Source organism: Aethina tumida, chromosome 1 (genome assembly GCF_024364675.1).
Source record: "Aethina tumida isolate Nest 87 chromosome 1, icAetTumi1.1, whole genome shotgun sequence".
In the NCBI taxonomy this organism is placed as follows: Eukaryota; Metazoa; Arthropoda; class Insecta; order Coleoptera; family Nitidulidae; genus Aethina; species Aethina tumida.
Window position 1 is genome coordinate 52,928,966 of NC_065435.1, and position 24,716 is coordinate 52,953,681.

At 33.0% G+C, this 24,716-nt stretch overlaps 1 protein-coding gene and 1 non-coding gene across 2 annotated transcripts in view; one reads left to right on the plus strand and one right to left on the minus strand.

Annotated features, from left to right (window-relative positions):
* LOC109594560 (uncharacterized) overlaps window positions 1–24,716 on the minus strand; it is a 165,126-nt gene that overhangs the window by 45,074 nt on the left and 95,336 nt on the right. The gene's annotated exons all lie outside the window — the stretch shown is intronic.
* Window positions 16,265–16,338, plus strand: Trnat-agu (transfer RNA threonine (anticodon AGU)). The gene has a single exon. It is a non-coding gene; the product is annotated as a tRNA-Thr (tRNA).

Sequence of the window (24,716 nt, forward strand, 5' to 3'; positions counted from 1 at the left end):
ACAATAAACATGCGAAAAATTTCTGCCAAAAATTGTGGAATAAGTTGGTGTGTGTAAACAAGTATTAACATTTATAATATCTACCAATCTAATAAAAAATATGTTTATTTTTGTTTTACTGTTTTATTATCCATTCACTTGAGGAATTACCTGTAAAAGTTAATCATTTATAATTAATTTAAATTAGTCATCCAATACTTTGAAATTATTTTATAAGCATATCTTATCTAGTAATTGAATACTATAGTGTAGTATAATTATTTGTTTACATAGTGTAAAATATTTTATGGACTGCTGAAAACTTGAAAAGCAGTTAAAAAATATTATCACGTTAATAAAATATGAGGAAAGGCGCTAGCGGCCGGAAGAATAGGCGAAAGTAGTGTGGCAATTTACGGTTTCGTAATCTTTATTACCCCCTTTGTTTAGAATTAACATTTATGTTGGCAAAATATAAAGCGCCTAACAACAATGTAAACACTTTGAAAATTTCTTTGTTTAATATTTTATTACAGCGTCCCATTCAGTATACATTGTAAAACTTTATCACCCATAAAAATAGAAAGTTTTCAATTAACGATAAGGCATTTTGTAAATTTCATTAGTTTTAATCTGTCCTTTATCTAGGAAGTTACTCCAATCGCCTAATAAGTTTCTTTACTTGGAACTATCTTGAATTTACTTGAAAACGTAATACGAGGGACCTAATGGTAATGATTATCCATTATGTTACTTTCTCACACTAAACGAAGCCGATTCACTCAATGGAATTGAATTCAAGTGCTTGGAAACGGTGTTAAAACAACAACGATTTGTAATCATGAAAGGAGTTAAGTACCAGGCAAGGATTCGTTTTTAGAGCATAATTCCCGAAATTTTGTTTTAACTACTAATTTAGGAAAATATAGGGACCGACGAAAACCATTAAAAATAACTTTTAGGTTCATTAGGGATTTTTCATTTACGAGCATTCGCCTCCTAGTACTAAAAGTATAAGTAAAATGTTATTGTATCTGTAACCATCAATATTATTTAATTGATGTACGTATAATATCGCCTGAAGTTAATAGTTGTTGTCTGTAAGCCTGACAACTTTCTATCCATTAAAAATATCAAACAAAATGCATAGAATTGAGAAATAAAACGCTTAAATTATTAAATGTCATTAAATATTACTAAATGTAACAATAACTTTTATAATTGGAGGTATGTATATTTCAGTAGCTTTCTAGTAATGATATCAAAAGAATGTTTTGCACGATACTGTAGGAATTTTAATTATATATTTAACATTAAATAATACATATCAAATTCGGTTTGTAATTATAGAACGCGAAGTAACTGCCTATATTGGGTGTGGACGTATAATTAAAACAAAAACTAGTAATATTTTATTGATAACAGGCATTTTAATTAAAAACTAAATTAACATTTGTAGTCCGATATTTTGCTACATATATAATGTAAAATGTATTCATTAATGCATATGAAAATTGTGAACTTATTTTTAAATTACATCATGGTTTATAACGTATAAAATGATCAACTCAACTGAAATTATGTTACGTCTATTCAATAATTATTGTTTATTCATTTTTGGCTTATCTGCGAAGGCATTCGTAATTTACTTTATCGCGAACTCAGCATCATCCTGCCATATACGGCCTATGTAATTTTCGACCATTGCAAAATACGTCTGTCGACAATAAATGCGTAGTTGCACTCGCCAATTATTCCCATATATGATATAAATTTGAAAACGCGCCATATTTTGTACAACAAATCACAATATAGAAATTAACCATTAGTAAAGGATGTAATTTGTTTTCGAAATTACGCGGAGCGGCATAAATTTTTTTCTGCGATCGCGGTTTATGTAAGTTACCGAAGGCATTCTATTATTAGAGCCTATTGTTAGACGGGGATACGCCTTCGGAGTTTATTAATGGTGAGCCGTAATTGCGGCATAATAGGAATCCTCAAAAAAATCGAACAATAGTAACAAGGCATATTCAACAAAAATGATAAATGTAATTAGAATAATAGGCGGAATTAATTAATGTGGGCTTCGAACAATGTTAGTCTTGCCGCTACAAATTTTTTCGGTCGTTTCTTTGATTAATCGATTATGCACTTGGAATTATAATAGAATTATAATTCAATGAAGCTAGGATAGTGTCGAATTAGTTTGTTATTCAGTTTTATGCGGAAGGGAAAGTACGAGTAATTACTAGTTATAATTACGTATCACCATCGTCTATGTTTTGCCACATCTCATCCCGAAGATCCAGAACGTGTCTCAACACCATTAGTGCTTTAAATTAAACTCGGCTCCAAATAATCAACAAGAGGCCAATTTTCACTTACGTCACCGGCACCCAATCAGCTTTCATCGCCCAAACTTTCAATCTAATGCTTGCATTAATTATTGGGATATAATTAAGAGTCTCATTAACTTCATGTAACTCGAGCAATTTTGTGGCCGGTCCACAAAGATCTTGGTACAGGCTGTTCATAAACGAGCTACATCAACCATCAAATTTTTAATTAATATAGGTTTTTGACACATTCATAATTGTATAATATTCACAATTTAGACCTTGGCTTTGGCCTTTATGTGGCGCAAACATAATTAACTGCTAGGATTTTTCTCCCGTTTTCTACGGCGGCCTTAACCGACGCTAAGTGGAATTTATACGTATTTTGGGAGTATTAATAATTCGGAATTTTAAAGGAGTATGAGCCGACCGCGAAATCCGAAATAATGTTGGTTGTGCGGTGCGGACCGGATAGAATGTCGCAGCCCGCGTCCACCAGCCCGCTGACTTCCGCCTTCCGCAGGATGTTTACCTTATCGCGGCCGACCCTGCCCTGTTTCCAATATGACACTCCGTATCAGCAATTCGAGTCCGCCAGTCCCCGATATAAGATATTCTCTATTGACTGCCACTCCGACCCGCCACAGGAAATTATATACTCCCATTTTTATTTTTATTACTCTACGCCATTATGTTTTTCCCCGCATCAGATTTTGTTATCGGTCGCATAACATGCGGTTCAGTCGCGATTTATTGCCGGTTCGTTTGCTCTAGATTGGCTGGGAGGCTCAGCTAACATAATTCTGCTTTGGGTTGGAATATGGGCAAAAGAACCAAACAATTACTCGACTATTTTCACTTTTAGAACATCTCCTTAAATTACACTTTAATATAAATCTGTTACGAGACAAAAGAAATCAGGTAAATTATCTCCAAACATTAAAGAAAATTGGCCGAAAAGGGACACCATCCCAATGAGATAAGGGTGATGTGGGGCCAGTGCAAACTTTTGTTCATCTTAATATAGGAAATAGGGGAGAACTACCGTCGTTCAAAGAAAGTCTAAACAAGTTGATTCAGGGGCATATTTACGTGCTTACATATGCAAAAGGTATGTAAACTTAGAAACACAAAGATTGTATTTTCTAAACAAAACACAATCAACTTGCTACATACGATTTGATTACATGCCTGTCATTTCCATACTTATCAATAATTGCTTTTACCAAGTCTTTGTGTCCAGCGTATTATATTTCTTAGGTTTTTCTTGTTATATGGAAAAGATCCATTATACGTCGTCTGGTTTTTGTCAAAGACCTGAAGGTTTACAGGTTTTGCACATGTCAGTTTAATTAAGAAAGGTAACACTTGAATTTAAGATGCCAAAAAGTAATTTTAAAAATATTCTTGAGCATTAACATTTTGATTCTGATAATTATGAATTGTTTTTGAATGGGAACGCCGATCTTTTTATGATGCAGTGATTCACTTGATTTGGAATCTTGCCAATAATATAAAAACATAATGTGTCGAAATTAGTTTTAACAAATTGAACCAGTGCTAGGAACGAATCACTGTACGTGTATAATTGGCAAAGTGAATATTTCGATGGTACAGAAGTTCTTTGTTCCATAGTATTTGGTTACAGATAAAGTACCTACTCACTGAGAGCAACTAGTCATCGTCGTACAATCAGTCAATTTCAGAGTTGAGAACAAACCAGCTCTAGCAATATTAAGCATAATACAAAGTATAAATCATTTTCGTCTAACACTCGGCGGAGTGAGAGCCCCACACACAGTGTATACAATAATATCCTCGCCGTATTTGTGTAAGGAAACTTTATTTTCTATGTAAACTCACATAGTGCAATTAATTTATCCTCTCTTACACGAGGAAATATCACGTTTATTATTAATGGGGAAATGCGTCCGTGCGCCCGACCCGAGTTGTAATCTCTTCAAGTGATAAACTGTTTTCAGTATGTAAGCTTTCAGCGGCGTAGTTGGGGCCATGGTTGCGAAGGCACCAGCTAATATGCTTAAGGGGCTTCTTACGTCGAGTGTAGTTTCCACCCTTGCGTCGAAACGCTGAAATATTGGTGCAGAAGCCCCCCGGTGCACCTTCGGCACGATGTTCTCTCGGTTCGGTGGGGGTTAATTGAAAAAAATGGCTGCCGGGGATGTGTCTGATTGTTTCGGTTTTTTTCCAAGGGGGGGAAGTATTGGTCGATCATGTCAATTAGTTCGGTTCGGGGAGTGGAGTACAAAGAAAATCACCATATGCACGTTTACTCCAGAGACTCTATGTCAGGATGCACGTTTATGCCGTTTTATATTTACGTGGATTTGCACGTGAAATAATAAAGCGAAAACGAAATTGAATAAAATAATATATTTTCAGATTTATTTCACAATGAAACATCAAGATTATATCTGCAGAATCTATTTCACCGAACCCATGCATAATTCAAAATAAAATTTCCACGCTAATCATATCATGTTTTTATATATTATGCATAACATCAGTCCGAACATAAATTAAAAAGCAAATTACATGCCAGCGTAGCCAACATTTTCGCTTTGTGATTAAATTTTAATGCAATACTAATAATAGTAATTTAAAAAAATATATGTACCCCGAGAGCTATTCGATAACTGCACAGCCATGCAATCCCTAATTAGAAAAGCCATAAATTATAGACCAGATAGGTTTAACCGATACCGTCGCCCACTTTTGAAGGAAGCAATATTTGAAAACAATAGACTGAAATCTATTGTCTTCAATGTTATGACCAGTGGCAGTATCACTCCGAGATCTATTCTAACCATTAAAAAGTGCACGGCTGTATCTTAACTATGTAAAAGTTAAGTAATAAATAATAAAGTAAAAGAAAATCGTACGTATGAGCGTACGGTTGTTTGTTGTATGAAAAGAACGGCAAATGGCGAACTGCGAACTATAAAACGAGCTTTATGAAGGTAGAGAGTTCGACTAATCAATTATTCAAACTTGCCTAGTTCTTGGTTTTCTAGACGCGTAAAAGGTTGAACGTTCTAATGATATCCCACTTCGCCGTACAAAGCAGGGGGTATGCACCCACCGTCGTTGCATATGCCTTCTTTCGTTTTCAACAAAGATCGCTCCCAACTTATCTATTATTCAAATAGAGCTCGCTCACAATGCTGCATAAATGTAAGCTTTGATAAGGCCTTGATTTGTTAAGACAGCCTATTTACTTATTCGTACGGGCTTTTAAAGAATTCTTTACATGATAAGAATTCCAAACGTGCCCGAGCTCATAAACATGTTTTATGGCTACGGGGGAAATGGAGACACAAGATTGGGTTTCGCACTTTTGTAAATAATGGAGCACTCGATATAATGACGGGGATTGTATAAGAGACACTCACCGCTATCAGATAATGCTATTACAATGGTTGGGTCTTTGGAAATGCCAAATCATATGTCGATGTTGTCTTCTTCAAATAGATAAACATTAGTACAAAGATGTCATTAAGTTCATTTCGAAAAATTTAGGCGTTTCATTAATTCTTATTTGGTTTGGCTTTAAAAGAAATCATGTTGTCAAAATACGGGGAAGGCAGTGTAAACAAAGACCCTCCGAAACTACTTTAAAATTTAATTGATTTTCGACCGTCCAAAGGAGATTGACAGGAAACAGATATTAGAGAGGGTATTCGTAGAAACCGGCAAGGACCGGGAATATGACCCTACAAATACAAGAGAAAACACTATGATACATAGGGGAGATCTTATTATATTAAAGAAATATGAAAGTGGCCATTATGTGGACAACAACCGACTCGAAGGCAAAGAAAATAAATCTTCAGTGTAAAGGGAAATCGAAGTAACTATTGACCAGAGATTTCATAGTAGACTTGTTATTGTTGGATGAAAAATTATTTTTCTGAGGAACATTATACATGTTATAAGGCGCTCTTTATACGTCGGGGACTGGCCAGAATGGCTATAAAAGAAAATTGTAAAGTCATTCCCTGTATAGAAATGATAAAGAAATACGGACAGGTACGGACAAAATTCATCATAGCAATCCTATCTTATCCGTAAAAGTCTGATGTAGAGGAAATTTAATTAGCGAGTTTTTCGTTTTATTTCTTTTTTAGGTAGATCTAATAATGAAATAAACGCATTTTTTATAAGGTTTCTTGCGGAAGTAATAGACTCATTCAAACCCTGAAATATGCTGTCTAAAAAATATTGATTAATACTAATTGTTATGAATCGAAGCATCACATCATCACTAAAGGCTTAAAAATAACATTCTGTTATTGATCAATTTTATTCGAATTTTAGATAGTAAAAATATAAATAGCCTCAGGTAATTTTAATCGAAATCAGTTGTAAATTGTTAGAACAATTTGAATTTTATAAAACATGCATTTCCATTAACACTAATTGATGGACGTGTATATATTTTTAGAAATAATATAAATTTTTAAATTAGTTTGGACAATCATTTCCGTAAGGAAAACAAATACTTAATCAATTTTGGATAGATTAGAGTAATTACATCCGAAACGGGGGTATTATCGGAAATTGTTTCAAAGAATGTTGATTTTTCTTTTTCTTCCTGATAACCTAGGGTATGTTTGTTTCAATTTGAAAAGTTTTCATTGAAGTTGGACAAACTCCCTCTAGAAATCAATTGAACCTTTCATAGTTTCAGCAATTTTATTTACTGCAAAGCATGGATGAATATCCTCTTATTCGCATGGTCCAGTGTAAACCATCAATTCGAGAACGCAATCAATACATTAACCAATGAGAAACAGTCTCTTCATTAATATTTATTCGAATGGATACGCCCTTGCATTCATCTTTGTTGCACTGCATCCCGTTCAGTTTGAAGATGCTTTGAAAGGCTTCCTGATTATCTGATGAGATGAGTTCGGCCGTTCGCCATTGTGACTTTTTATTTTATTTTTAATAAAGTGGTTGTTAGATTAACATCGGCTGACGTAAGCATCTTGGTCCCATGCGATATTAAGTTACATGCCGTAACTGTTTACTATCTACTTAGGCTTTATAAGTCATAAATTGCGTGGAGCGCAGGGCAGGCAATTCGTATGTATGGAGTTGATAAACTTAATCTTTCCCATACCATGGTCCCAACCCGACACAAAGACAGAATTTCTAAACACATTACCTGCAGTATGTAATATGCGGTAAGCATTGTATTGGTTGGAAATTTTAATATGTGACATTTCCTCCACATTCAATAACAGTAATGCAACTGAATACGTAAGTAATCGCTTGTAGACAGGGAAAAACGTTGCGTTTTGTTATGTGACCTTTAACCTAAAATCCCCGCATTAACGCGCCATTCAAACTGCCCTTTATCAATATGGGGCACATGAGCGAGAGCAGATAAAACTTTTATAGCGTCCTTCATTGTCTTTTATGCGAGCCGAAACTGGTTCAGGCCGACATTCTTTCGGGGGTGGCAATTTCAGAACTGGGTTAATTGGAAATTAAAAATTCACACACTCTATGAAGAAACTACATTTTTATGTGCCCGGTGTAGTATTTTAAATTAAAAACTATGAGGCCAGCTGGTTTTATCGCAGATATGGTCGTGTATAAAAATGTTTAATTAGAGTGGAGGGTTTTTTGTAATAATTAGCACTATGCCATGTCGGCCGTTTTCAAACGATATGAATTTTAAATTGAATTTGTTTTAGACAATAGACAAATATTTTTCGTGCTTTCCATTTAATGCTCTATTGTGTTTTGTAAATTTCACATTGTTGTTTTTTATTTGATATTAATTTTATACGCTGATTCTCTTCCTGAATGCCAAACACAAACGCATACATACGTATACATATGTAAATGTACAGTGATGTGACCAAGCGGTAAAAGCCAGTTTAGATAATATGTAATTTACATTTTACAACCCCGAGTGTATTAGGTTTACCGTCTGAACTTTAATGTGTATTCCGTGATCAATAAATCAATCAATCCACTAATCATGCAATCAGTCGCTCAAGCTACAGGCGATTAAAATTAAAACAGATAATTTAAATTGTTAGAGACATATATGAAGTCGATTGCTAATGTCGATGCTAATGAATATTAATTTGACTAATGTCCGCTCCATTAAAGCTGACAGATTATAATTTGGTGCACAAACTGGGTTACAGTATACAGTTAAAAATATTGATTATGCATAGCAGGGCTTCGTAATTAATTTAAATTACTCTATTAATAATTTGGGCAAAATTCGTTTCATTTGGTTACAATGGATTACGTTTGTTTGCCCCACCATGTTGAGAAATAAATTTAAATTATACCAAAGTGGGATAATAAGTTGTTTTATTTAATTATAAGAACTACCATTAATATTAAATAGTCCGTATATAAAGATTATATAACTATGTGTCCAAAAATATATTAATAAAATAAAGATTAGATATTAAAGTAAATAATTTTTATTAACAAACGGAACGACTCCAATTAAGTGTCGACGACAATCTGGAATCTTGTTGTTGATATTTGTTGTTGTGGAATTTCATCCCATAATTGTGGTAACAGTTGACGGAGCTGCGGAAGATTTCTGGGAACGTGGTTGGCATTGCTAAAGCGTCTTTGTGAGTTATCCCAAATATGTTCAATGAGCTTGAGATCGAGAAACAAAGGTGGCGAAGATATGCGACCGTCCACTTGTACTTTGAATCCATATTCTTCAGTTTTTCAACTGAACATCCTATCAGCACTTACCCATCAGAAAATTATAGATTTTCAGAAAACTACGACTAGAGCAATACCACTGATTGGATAACAATCTCCAAAGTTTATGGTAATGGCCACATTTATCTGCTTGTTTATTAACCATAGGTTTTGAGCCCGTGTGCAATGAGTAATACCCCTAATTAAAATTCATGGTACACCGGCCTTGTTAAGGCTCGCATACACACACAATTTCCCAGCACGATACCAATCAACGTCTTCGGCACAATAGACCCCGATACTGCGGACGGGCATCGTTCTTTTCCCGGCCGGTCATTGTCTCCGGGTATTTTTCGGGGGTGGGTGCATCATGTGCAGGCGCCACGGGGTCGTAATCTGGGCACGGGGCCTCCGACAGTCGGCGACGTCACATCCAGATACAATCGCCGATGGTTCCACTACAGCGAAGTCTCCCTCGTCCCAGATACGATCTACCTATCTGTGTTGCCGGCGAGAATTAATGGGCACTCATAATTAACAAATTCTGACCGTGCCCGGGATTCCACGGCTGCCGCGGATCGCCCCCCGCGAATTATTATAATCTCGTTAAGGATTAATGGGATTTTTTATTAAACGCTTGGATTGTCAGCTTTGCTGTATTCGTATATTTAATGCCATCTTATTTTGCATTTAAAATGTTGGGGCACATTTACTTATTTATTCATGGACGATTCACATCAATCAAATACTATCCTATCCAATGAATTAAAATTTAAAAATGTTTATCAATTGGATTTCATCCCTTTTGTTCTTTTCTCTTGTTCCCTCTTTTGTCCTCTTTCACAACATAAATGGGTAAAAAATAAATCAATTTTCCTTCCGCCAATATAAATCCACAATAATTGAGTTTTTGTTATAAAGGGAATAGACTATTTCTTGGTAAAACTTATTTATTATATTTTTTATGCTTATAAAATGCAATAAAATGAAAAATGAAACTGTAGATATAAATGATGGAAAGGAAAATATTAAATAAAAGTCTTATGTCTTCAGATAAATTTATGAATTCCCATTTTTGTAGCTAACATATATTCTGACAAAGAACCATTTATTATGCCTGATGTTTGTGATTAAAATGGCAATGTGTGTGTTGCATGTTTCTGGAATAATTTTCTCATTTCTCATTATGCGCCCGAGATAAGTTCTTTTAGCACAATATTGTCTTTACCTGGAGCCATGTTCCCTTTAAATCATTCGCATATTTTCTTTTGTAGGACAGATTTAACAATTTCTCATTTCTTGGCTCTACTGATTGTATTCAGTAATTATTTCCTTGGGTTTTCTAATTATGAATTATAAGCGAGGGCTTGAACATTTATTTTGAAGATGTTTGAATAGATTTCAAACAATTCATAATCCGTTTAAATTAAACATAATTTTAACAAGATTTTATCAACACAAAGTATATATCTGCATAAAACGGATTCGTAGTTCTCTGGATTAAAATATTTATGAATAACAGCACAAGTTCCACGAGATGAGATTACAATACAAATGGGCTGTATTTACGGAGCCGTAATTAATCTTTAATAATACCGCGTGATTTGACAACTTAAATTATGATGCCAATTTTACAATAGTTACGGCGTTTTCCATTTTCTGCCATGGTTAAATTTACTGTTTATTTCTGTAGAGCCAGCTGCTGTCGTCGGAAATGTCACACTCGATAAATGGTGTAAATAATGTCATTTGCTACAGTTTTGCAACAAAAACATAACTCGACATTTACAAGGAATACCGAACAATATATCTTCACTCCCAGCAATTTAAATCCGCCACGTTTTATTTCACTTTGTTTTTTTATTTTTTAATTATGCGCATTAAAATCAAAACGCATGAATATGCACCGAGGAGCGACCGTCGCAAATTTCCTGCACGGCGGCGAACTTTCCTGCATATCAAACAGGCCACATAATCAGGCCGGACTTACATAACTCCCAAGACATGATTCGACTCGCATTAACTCAAACAAAAACATTGACAGCGCCGGGCCAGAAACAATGGCTCGGCCGGGGGGAAAACGTGAACATGTCTGGGATGCCATTGAAGACTCTCCAAAGTTCGCGGGATAACGACACGGAATGCCTTTGGAATTGCATCGACAAAGGATAATAGAGAAGTTATGCTATTAATTCATTTTCGAGTGGTGCAGGATCTGCGACGTTACAACGATGCGATTTGGCTTTTATTAAAATTTTATACGTAGATAACGCTTTGCCCATGTTGTATTTGTGTTGAACTGTGTGTACACAACAACACATGTCACGTTCAAATTATTTTTCTAATACTGGTTACATTAAGTTCAATTACCCTTTGCAGAAAGCTGCGTCAATTTGGATGGTTACGTGTAGTTGATATATTGATAAAAATCGTCGCCCCGAACGGGAACCATATGTTCGTAATATTTATTTCACAAGTGACCCGTTTATCCTGGTCCTCACGTTCATACTCCACGAACATAAATTATATCGTGTACATCGTTTATCAGTCAGCTACAATCTCTTGATCCATACAGTGGGAATTAATGGTCCCTCATAATTAACGAATTCTGACCGAGCTTCAGATTCCAGCAACTCGGAGCCACTGTGTGTTATTTCGTGCAAATTATAATCTCATTCAGGAATTGTTTCGAATTAATATGTATTATTATGAGCTTAAGCGGCATTAGCAACGTGTCCTTTGTAATGGACCAAATGACCCTTGGATTATTAATACAATAGGCCAGGTTTACGTAAAATTAGATGTTGATGCAATTCAAACTAATGCTCCCATTCGACCCGAAATCGAGTCAAAATTTATGGCAAAAGATAACATTGTTGCGTACTCAATTATTAACATGTGCTGAATAAATTCAAATCAAATCCCCAGATGCAATATTATATATATTCTATTTCCTGTGCTTTGGCGTTCCATTTTTTGACTTACGCCATCGACGAGGATAATCCGCCTGTCTAGATACAGATCCTCGTTGATCCGCACCAGAATATATAGGCGACATGTGACGTTAGACTTCCAATCCGTTCACCGATGAAATGCCCTTTCCCTCGGCCAGGCTTTTGTATCAACCGTAGATCTAAATGCGAATCCTTAAGCGACGTTCCAACAGTCATTTGCATTCCGTAAAGGTCAATTCGCATCAAAATGTTATTTTGCATTGGTGGGATAACTGATATGTGGAAAGGTTGCGTTTCGAGAGCGCAAAAAATCGTCGAGCAGAGTTTCATGAGTTCTAATAAGACATAATCGGAATCGAGGATCTTATCGTGTAGATATAAATTATTGTTTGGGTCTATTCTAATACCGGGAATATGTTATTGTTGCGTCGATGTCGATCTCTAATGCTGTTGTGAGACATTTTTATTATATCATCTGATACAATTAATCTTTATACTTTAGCATCAACAACAAATTCAAGGTTGCATCTTAGCACGGTTTCAGAGCAATATTTCCACCTTCGCTTTAGATAAACTTTCATTATTTATATTATTAAAATACGTTAATGTACCATCAACAACCGGTATCCACATTTTTACGGCCTAGACCGACAAAATAATATTTTAAGGCCAGTTGCGAACGAAAACGTGTTTTATCTTGATCGTTATTTATGAGTATCTATATATTTTCACGAAATTCGCAGAATAAAATGTTAAGCTAACATTAAATTCATTTTTAAAGTTCAGCCAGTCGAAGACTCTCACTGTATTTTTCTTTTCTGCTGTTCAATTGATTTATGAAAGTTATTGTGTTTTTGGACTCGTATTCGTTTTAGCAACGCTGAATTCACAGTATTCTTTGGGCGAATGTCAACTACAATAAAATTACAAAATCCAACTTTTATTATACGACTTCATTCGCTGATATTAATTTATACGTCTCAGTTTGTTCGCTAAGGTGGTTATAGTTCCGGATAAACATAAAAATCTTCAAAGTAAAATTTATTTTTAAAATTTATATACCTACTTTTATGCTAATTTTAACAAAGTTATCTAGTTTATGTTAGATATATACAATTTTTGGATGAATTTAGGGCTTTCGTAAAGTATTCATGGTACTTTTATAGCCGTGTCTTTACTCTGTGTTTGGATGATATCTCATCCCTTCTCAACTTATAATGTTAACTTTGTAGGAAAAGTTTCATCGAGTTTCTTATTACTAACTTTTCCCAAAACAATATCAAAGTTTTGTATTTAGAAGTTCAAGTCCGAAAAATTTAATAATTTATCGAATAGCTAAAATAATAGGTTCTTCTTTAAGAAGTTTCTTGAACGCCAGGATTAACCGATATAAATATTTTTATAACAAAAGTATTAACTCATTAATTCTACACCATTCCTTGTCTACATTCGCTCATTTGATCAAACAAAATGCACTTAAAATAATTAACAAGTACAGTGATGGCCATTATTATAACAACTTTTTAATATGTTAAATATTTTAGCTATAATGTAATGAAAGAATATAAATCCTTTTTTAATAATTTTAATAAAAATTACAGAATATTCAAAAATTCATAAAAAATTGAATACGTTATTGATAATTTTTTTTTTTTTTTTGAAAATATTCTTTTTTTTTTGATGAAATAGGTAGTATACACATTTTTTTTTCATACAAATTTCAAGCAAAAACCGCAATGATCGGCATTTTTAAAAACTTTTTAATTTTTTACTAAGAAATATTTATTTTTTTTTACCCCATCGAAATGTACTCTTTAATGCGCCGAAGAGTAAAATATTTTGAATAAAAAATTGTTAATTGGTTGAAAATAGGTGGAGCCGTGATTCTAAACAATAAATTGGTCTGGACATAAATATAGAAATCTTAATTATGAAAGTAATTTATAATGGTTAAATCTGTGTTATTTAATTTAACATTAACACTTTGTATAATATCCTTTTTGTTTTATAATCTCAGTGGCATAGGCTCAATCATTTTCCGAATATAGTTTATATTCCTTCAAACTTGTTGAATTCCTATAATGAGTTCACTTAAATTTGTAAAATTTGTTTGTTGAATTTGATTACAAACTTGATCCCCCATGTTTTCTATAGTGTTGTTTTCGGAAGTTTGAAATGGGCAAAATAAAACCTCAATACTTTTTGTTGTCCAATAAATGTGATTCTAAGCAAATCAAAATTGGACACTCATATTTTAGTAGAAACCATTATTTTTCATATAGATCTGAGGCCATACAAACCCCCATCTACTAACCAATGTTCCCTCAGTCTTTTAACTAATTTCAGTACCATTTCCTCCAATTTATCTTTAATTTCAATTGGCAAATAGATTTGATTGTTTTCTTCTTTCAAGTTTTTCGGACTCAAATAACTACCTATTGGCCAGTCTTTCTAATTTTTAACAAACAATAACAAACATTATAGTTATTAGTATCCAATTCAAGTAGTACAGCTTATATATTTAATATAATACTATACTACTACCATAATTTTGACCACTACTGTAAATTCGTATAAATTTGAGTAATGAATGTATGATCAACATGTTTTATGTTTTACCAGTATTGAATAATCAGTTCTGTTATATACGAAAATTTAGTTATTTCCATTATCATACTACGCTTTAATTACACATGTTACAATCGTGTTGGATCTGTATGTTATCAATTCCACGCAAAAACAATGATGGTAAAATAAAGCGTTGAAATCGCGGCTAACCGCTTCCTAGGCCAGTTCCATTGAAGGCACCCATGCCACAACTCTTTGTTCTAAATAATAATCCCAACAGGCGTGTTTTCCGAGTAAACAGAGTTGAAAGACATCATTCTGGAATATAAATCCTGTTACCCACTTCCTCATAAACAATGTCAACGTCGGACATGTCTGTTCAGCGTTCCCCACGACCGACTAATAATAATATACTGCTTCGCTTTTTCAAACCGGCTAATGTAAATTACACAAACTAAAATGCACTTTGTGTCGTGGAAGTGTATTCCCATGTGTAGAATGTTTAACTTGTGTACCGTTGAAAAAAATCTCCGAGCCGAACTTAAGATACATTGCAAGCGGTATGTAAAGTATAATTAAAGTTGAAAATTTACACGACGTGTAAAAGATCCCCAGCAAACACGTATGTATGTAGACGCTCGCTGTTCCCTCAACGAGTCCAAATTCATTTGTATGTGCCATGGAAATCGTTGTTTGCTCAAACACGCACACCTTGAGAATAAAATTACTATACCGGGCGCAAATTACTAAGCAAACTTATCGATATAACTGCGCTTTTCCAATTTGTACGTAAATAAACTTCGCGCAAACAATGAACCAAATGAAAGTGCTGTTATTCAAGGGACTATTATCAATTCCTGCTATTTTAAGGTGGAACGAATGTTTTTACTTAATAGTTTTGCAATTTATACATTGATGTATTTAAAGTATACATATTTCGACTTAGAATATATAGAGAAAAATTGATTTAAGTGTCGAGAGGTAATTTTTAAAACGTCGTTTAATATGTCTTCTGAAATATCTACAAAAAAATTAATTTTTGACTGTTTTTTTTTAATTGTTAATCTTACGTAAAAGATATCTTAAAAAATTTTGAGTTAATTTGTACAATTTTTTATTTCAAATGGAAATCATAGTTGAGTTTGTCTATAAAATGTCGGAATAATTTTAATAATATTATAAATTATCTTCAGCTTTCAAACAAATGATCAATGTTCAAGAAAATATTATTTTTCATGTATTTCATATATATTAAATATTTCGAAATTTACTAGAAATATCGTTATATCTTCTCTAAAGATAATTTAATATAAAATTTCATTTTTGTAATATTTTAAACGCAAATTAATTTATTGCTTCCATTTAAAATAATAATTATAATAATAATATTATTTCCAATAATTAAGAAAAGGTCAACAAATCTGTATTACTAATGTAGGACAATATGAAAAATTATTTTCCTGGTTGAGATCACAATATAAAGCATCATTAATGATAATTTAATGAAATTACATTCATACAATTATTAATATTATGATTTGTTAATATCTATTGAATTAGAATTATGATTAATTTTACTAATCATAGTTATTAAATAACAAAATTGATTTGTGATTTACATATTAAACTAAATCACATAATTTATTTTATACTTTACGAGATATTTTATAACACTGCTCATTTTATTATATAAAAATTGTCCTTCTTGAAGGCGCCGTGGCTTAGTTGGTTAAAGCGCCTGTCTAGTAAACAGGAGATCGTGAGTTCGAATCTCGCCGGGGCCTAACCATACTTTTTGTAAAGATTTCACGAAACTAATTAGGTACGATTTTTTAACCGTTAATTAGAACGTGAAATAATCATTTCTGCGCTAAAAAACTGTTACCAATATCTTGTCTAAAATCTCCAGATTGCTGTTCGTAGATTTAAATAAACTATTTTTTCATTTTATTTTTTTGCTTTCCGCTTACTAATTGCAAGATTAGATTGTAACTTAACCATTGTTATCGTTCATGCCAGAATTAATTATCAAAATTTAATAGTTTCACAAACTAATTCCAGTATCGTAACCTTAAACCTGCCGATATAATTTCAATTAATGAGTTCGAATGTATTTAAATAACTTGGCAATCAATTAAGTTAATATTAGTTTGTCGAATAGAATGCGTCTGCAAACCGCATTCGTTTCGCAAACGATTTAATATTTTTCTTTAACCACTCTCTTTAATAAAGTTAAGAATTTCTGACGTAATTTATTTTTGTTTGCGGGGAACTTTGTCTTTCAGTTTGCGGTGTAAACCAATTCCGTTTCTCCCACGGATTCTATTGGGCTGCGCCTTTCATTAGATTTCATAAGTTGTGGTTGTTCGTTCGGACGATGAACGATGGGAAAGAGAAAGGAATAAAGCCTACAACATCGTACAAGCGTTAGTATATTTTTCCATTTTTAGATAAGCCGTTTTAATTAACAAATGCGCGACCATAACAATTTATGAATGATTGATTAATTAAGACAGTTTGGCTGAAATACCGTTTCCATTTTTAATTACCATGAATAGTTTGTGGATGCCGGCGAAAGCCGTCGAAAGCTTCGAGGCATTGGACCAGTAGAGACGTTTACATGTGTTTTCGATTATTTCCGGCGACGCCAGCGGACTATTAATTTCCTTAAAACGACTAGATATCTGGCCGGACCAGTCATCTTAATTAAGTTGAGAACTTGTGTAACCCGAGAGCAAATTTACATAGTCGCCGGCAATAATTAAGAAGTTGTCCGTGGGGGTAGTTTGCCCCCTAAAAATACCCAAAGCCCCGTTCCCTCTAAGCCACCTGAAAGTTTATGGGGCACGCACTGAATAATTACGAAGCCGGTACACATGAATGGAATTGCAAACTTTAAGAAAACCGACTCTCAAAAGAGTGTGTGATGAGTTCTTGAACGGCAATAAAAGACATTGCCCAACAAAGAACATTCGCAAACCAGTTTTGCTCTGTACCTACTATGGTATAGTTTTTTCTCTTTACGAGGAAACGTTAAAAATTTGTTGGACTAACGAATACTTCACAAAGTAAACTGTAGTCCTTTGTGCTGAGGTAATCTTCAGTGCTAGTTCCAAAGTCCCGTAACAAAAAACAAGATAATGGGTACTGCCTCAGCAATTTATTATATAATTCCACCCAATTAATAATCAAAATTGAAACGTAATACCAAAACGTTGCCCCACATTCGATTAAATCGAATTGTGCCATTATGGAGTTTAACGTAAATCAACTTTTTACATTTGCACATGTCAAAAGCCGGTTCGGCACCGTATTAATTCACACGCCGATCGAAATCACTCTGTACCTACCAAAAGGTAGACATTGGAAACGACAATTTCCCTTATATTAAATTAGAATAACTCGCACAGAAAAATATTCCATTATCTCCCGAAGGCATCCGATCCATAAACGGATCAGAATCCAATTTCGGACGGCAATACATCAAATTGATGAAAAAATCGCCCATTGATATAAATCCTGTTTGTCCGCTATAAATTCTCATGGTTTAGTACGACAGTGGATGCACGGTGCATTTGAACAATCCCTCACGGGAACTCGGTGTGTAAGGCCCTTTCTGATCGCGATCTTCACCCCATATCACATTTATAGCTGTGAGTTAACTACTCAATGCACGGAGAAACGTATTCCATTTATTATTTGATTCTTTACACAGCTGTGATTTAGTTCAGTCTTGTTTTTTGTTTGGTTTTATGTTTGTAACAGTTTTATTTACCGTCAAGTGATATTTTCTATTTGCTTATAATTTACGTCATGTATGGATGCGTTTTTTGGATAGCAGTGATTTAGTTGCCATTTTAAAACACATTTTTACGAATGGCTTTGGAATTGAAAGTCGATTTTATTATCATTAATTAGTGCGGTTCGGATTCAGGTCGATCCGATGTTGGAATTCGAATTAAAATGCCGTGGTTCATTGTTCCACCATAATAAATCATAAAATAGTTTATGTCGGTATAAATATTTATCTAGAATGATTCCATTGTAATTAAAGTGACTTTTTGTAATTTCAAAATGCCAACATAAATCAGTAATACAATCCAGTCTTCCTTAAAAGAATTGATACAAAGAAACATCAATTATAGTCGAAGTTTACGACGCTTGAATACTAAAAACTGATAGTACAAACATTATATAGATAACTTCATCAGAAAATTATTCAAATTGAACTATTTTATAACCATTTTTATGTCCCACTTATCAGACGATCTGTAAATAAATTTATGCGGGAGCACTCGATTTTATCACCACTGATAAAAGTATTATATTTTTTTGGGCCAATTGATTAATTAATAACATATAAATACTTTGCCCTCTAATTTATAAAGAAACGCAACTATTAAAAATACATAAAACTGAATTGTAGGAAGGAGATTAATAAATACATAATAAGACATCATTATGAGTTTTGAAACTAAATTTGAATCAAATTGCTCTTGCAAATCAGTTCAGAGTTATAATTCACAACGAAATATAATTCCAGTATAATTTGCGTGTCTCATCATTCATCCATCCAGTTGTGCCACTTAAAACAGCATTTCCCTTTGACACGTAAATGACACTTGGCTGTGGTTTTGATTATCTTAAAAACAATTGCAAAGGGGGTAAAACCGGTCAATGGTGAGGGTTAAACCATCCAACTACGACGTAGTTCGCACAAGTCAAGTAGGATAGTTAAATTTAAAATTGCCTTATGGTGTAGGAGTTCGAGATCCCTCAGGCTTATTATCCACCGTTTGATGTAGGGGAGATGAAGATGAGAATTTCGATGGAGGATCCAACCAAGAGCATCAATGTTTGGTGAGTGAGCACAATGTTCGCTAAATGTGTTTCGAAAATTAATTTATCAGGTGATTGAACGCATATATCCAATTAGTGATGCTTCCAGTGTGGGATATCTGCTCGTGGGTCTCAGGGCGATTTCAATGTACAATGCAGATTAAACAAAAACGTATTTGTCGAGCCGAAGAAAAATAAGTTTTACATAGTTGAATGGTTTATGAGAGATGCAATGTAAAATCTGAGTTTCCCGCATTTAATTTGATATTGAAATTCAGATAAGGGTTATTTCAAACAAATTAGCATTTAGACTCGAGCACCGCAAATTTGGAGTCATGATAAATGCGGATTACTGACGAATAAACCTTTCCATTGTCGGAATTGTTATTTGAATTCGTTGAATACACTTCGTTTGAGCAACATCAACTTCTAAAAAGTTATTCGAAATATAAATCGGAAGTTTGGATTTAACATAAATGCATCTCGGCCGCACACTTGCGAATACGGGGGCTGCACCAGAAGTTCCGGTGTTGCAGACCGATTTAAATACATTTCCATACTGGCAGATTGAATTTACCCGGCTCAGGCCGACCCCACGTACGGAATAATGCACGTCGCAGCGAGCGTACGATGCAAAAACTATTCAGTACACCATAAACGGCTGCGAGTAAATTAAATGACATTAGCACGGTCACAAGACGGGAATGAAGATAATGATTGTCGAGCCAACTGTGGTTATTTTGACAGTTTCCATGATTGATAGAACTGATAACCTCGTAGAAGTGGTTTCGCTAGGCTGGGCCATTATTATTTAAACCACACAGCTGTTACAGTGTATTTTTACTGTAATAACAATAATCGACCCTTATCTGTGAGAGTGTATTTGTATGTGGAACGAACGGTCCGACGAATGCAAATTAAAAACGAGTTACGTACTCAAAAACGCAATACAAAAACGAACGGCTGGAAACCGTAATTATGACGAAAATATTGGTTTCGGTTAAAAATTAAACTGATTATTTTGTGTGTTTATGGGATTTAATGAAACTAAATTGTAATATTGTAGTTTTTTTGCTGCTGCAACTTAACTCTCCGAATTATGAAAATAGTCCATTTAATTGATTGCATTTTTTCTATTTACGTTACTCGTAAATATGTATTTTTTATATTATTGGGTTTTCACTAATATTAACTTTTTTCTTTCAAATAATCTAGAATATATATTTACAATCTCTATATTAATCAATGAGTAATCCATTCTTACAAGCATTAGTGATTATTATAAAAATGAACTACACATAAATAATCTGTTTAAAGTTCCATGAATATTAATTCAATAAAATCTTTTAGAAAACATATATGCGACTATTATAAAAATTAATTAAATGTTGAAGAATAATCTTATTAAGTTCTTTTAAGCAATTCAAATAATCGAGAATATTTTGTTCAATGTTTCTTGATGATAATTCCTTAAATGTAAAGGGAAAATCCTATTAACTTCTAAGTAATTCAAATAGTGTAAAATATTTTGTTTAAAGTTTTTGGACATTAATTAATTCAATAATATCTTGTTACAAACATCTATGGCGACTATTATAAAAATTAATGAAATGTTGAAGGACAATCTTATTACATTCTTCTAAGCAATTCAAATAATCTAGGATATTTTATTTCAAGTTTCATGGTAATAATTCCTTAACACCCTCTTACAAACATCCTGGCAACTGTTATAAAAATGAACTAAGTGTTGAGGGATAATCCTATTAACTTCTAAGTAATTCAAATGGTCTAGAATATTTTTTATATAAATTTAAATTAAGAATATCTTGATCAAACAACTCTGGCGACTACTATAAAAATTAAATATAGAATAATATTCCATTTCTTCTAAGTAGTTCCAACAATCTAGAATATTTTGTTTCTTGTTGATAATTCCTTAACGTCTTTTTAGAAACATTCTGGTAACTATTATAAAAATTAGTTAATAATCAAACTAGTCTAGAATATTGTATTAACATTATTTAATTGAATAATATCTTCTTACAAACATTTTAACGACTAGTATAAAAATTAATTAAATGTTGAAGAATAATCTTATTCTTGATGATATTTTCTTAATATTTTCTTACAAACATATTGGTAACTATTATAAAAATTACTTAAATATTGAAGGATAATCTTACTAACTTCTTTCAAACGATTCAAATAATATAAAATATTTTGTTCAAAGGTTCTTGATGATAATTCCTTAACACGTCCTTACAAACATCCTGGCAACTATTATAAAAATTAGTTAAACATTGAGAGATAATCATATTAACTTTTAAGTAATTGATATAACCTAGAATATTTTTGTTAAAGTTTCTTAATATTAATTAAATCAAGAATATTTTCTTCAAAATTAAGAATATCTTCTTACACATATTAGTAATTATTATAAAAATTAGTTAAACATTGAACGATAATCCTATTAACTTTTTCTAACTAATTCAAATAGTTTAGAATATTTTGTTTAAAGTTTTTTAACATTAATTAATTCAATAGATTGTAGAATAATCCTTTTAACTAATTCTAAGCATTTTAGAAATTCTAAACTATTTTGTTTAGCTTTTTATGTTAATGAATCAGTACTATGTTCGGCTATTTAACATTTATATTTATAAAAATTAGTTAAATATTGAAGAATAGATTATATTAACTTCTAGGTATTGTAAATAGAATTTTAAAGTTTTTAAAGTTAATACTTATTATAAAAACCAAGAAACTATAAATAACCAAGAATAATCCTATAGATATGAATAAATTCACTGGTAATTAGTAAACCAAAATGGTATTTGTAGAATTTAATTGGATTTATTAATTGGATGCAACGGTTACAGGATTAGCTGATTCATTGTTTAAGATTTAGCGTGCCAAAACTGCTTCGGCCTTTGTGCAAAGGCCACATCGAATGGATCCTTGACCCAATATCACGGGTAGCACAAAGCCTTTTTAAAAGCATCAGAAACACAAAGCAGCGCACTTTTGATATTAGATGTAATAATGGCCCCGCGTCAGAACTCATTTCACAGCGATAATGAGCAATCTCACGCTGACACTCACCGAAATTTATAAGAACGTGGGGGGATGACCGGACTGTAATAATAGTACGTTCGTTTATAGTTGGTTGTTTTCAGATAGGGGGAAGCAAATGTGTCGTATCCAGCAATTATATGCAGATGCTGGGAAGTATTCTATTAGTTTGGTGTAATTAAGCAGAACGGACGAGACGTAACGACTTTTAAACTCGATAATGTCGGACATAAAATAGGACTTAAGTGGATATCGGGCCTTAGTAAAGATAAAAAGTCCGTAAATAAAAATTTTATTTCGAAAAGATACCGCCGAGAGAGTTCCTAGATTAAACGGTTTACAAATGCAATCCACTCGAGGGTGTTATAAAAATAAATGTTACTATTTTCGTTTGGCCAAAGCGCATATATGTTTGCTCTAATTTTAATGGTGTTTTCTTTTTTCTGCACTTACGGCGATACCATCTTAACGGTTTCCGTTTTCGAAATGACTCCGCACATTATCTATGTTATTTTCCTTGAAAATTGAGTTTGTGGGGTGGCCAAAAATTTGAATAACACAAGACGAAAATTGCATAAAAACTATACCCCCGAGGGCCAGATGGCTAAAATTACACACAATAGCGACATAATTTACATTCGGCGAGGCGAAATCCAAAGATGAAACTGATACGAAGTTAATGCCCTAATACTCCCGGTTAATCAGACAGAATCGCTTGCACACACAGAGCGACCGGCTTAATATGTGACAATAATGTTATCTTATCCGCTGCGCCGGAGATACAAACGACCGGGGGGTGAGAGAGACAGAGACGGCTCTTCGAAACGATATTTATTTCCATCCCCCTTTTCGCTTCTCCACTGCTCGTGTTCGACCGCAAGATTTTACCATTCCGTGCCCCCGAGGTACGATCATTTAATTTCGTCCATGTCCGTTAGGTCTACGTGCACGCATATGTATTTATTGTAGCCGTGGGAGAATCGTCGAACCGACTGGATGGATCAAGGCAAAAAATTATGTGGAACATATGTTTCATAAATAAAACATGGAAATCTTGCGAAAACAGAGTGTGTTTTATCGTCGGTACGGCAAAACAGCTAATAACGCAGCGGCATAATCGCCATTAGTCATTATTGCCGTGGATAATTTGTTATTAACTCCTCAATCAATCTTTCCTTCACTTTCTTTATAAACATCAATAAATTTTGGATAGTATAACGTTTTATTTTGGGTTTCTGGACAATGTATGTAGGCAGACAATAGAGATTGTGATGAAAAAAGATAATCTTTAATCCCTATCCGTTCTCGAATGACTTAACTCGTTTCTGTTCAGTGTTCCAAGTATTTTACCCTAATCAAATAATTTCAAATTTTAGAAAATATGGAATACATAAATTAAATTTTTTCGACATAACTATTTTTAAAATTGTTTTTGTTATAGGCTATACTTCATTATTTTATTTTTTTTCTGTTTCGAATAATATTTTCGTCCAAATATGTATTTTAATAATATTACAAAATATGTAATATTTATATGCAATGGTAGTCAGAAAAATAGCACACATTACTAACTATTTATTGTTAATTAGGAAATGCCACACAATATAATATTTATTAAGTAAATTATACATAAATCAAGAGGACGAAGGTATTGTTTGCCACTTGATCCTATTCTATTGTATTCGGATTCATTACTCCCTCGCCAAAATTCTGTAGGATAACTAATAAATTTTTGTGCAAATTTTAGTTTCTGAGTATTCTTTTTTGATATCAATGGTTTATTTACTGAAATACATTCTTGCAAGTTTTATTCATTCAGTCGACGTCTGATTGCTTCACTAGACACAGTGAAAGAAAGGACTTTCTGATTCTTTCAATTTGTCTGTCTATAAAAGGAGTTATTATTTTTTTTTGTTAGAACGTTTTCTTATTGTATTTTCAAATGAATGTGTTGTTTCGTATTTGTTTATGATCTTGCAAACCATTTTCCGGGAGCATCTTAAATTTTTAGCTATCTCAGTAATATTTAGACCTTGATGTTTCATGTTAATTATCATTCTTTCTTCTCATTAAAAGTGACTTATTCGATAAAATAATATTAATCCTATTAAGAACACATTCTTACCATTAAGAGTATTGATAAATAGTAACACAAAACTAAATATTTAATATTTCTTTAGCCAAATCGGACTAATATGTGCATTTAAAATCATATTTTCATCGTTTAAAAAAAAAAGTAAAAAAAAAGAAT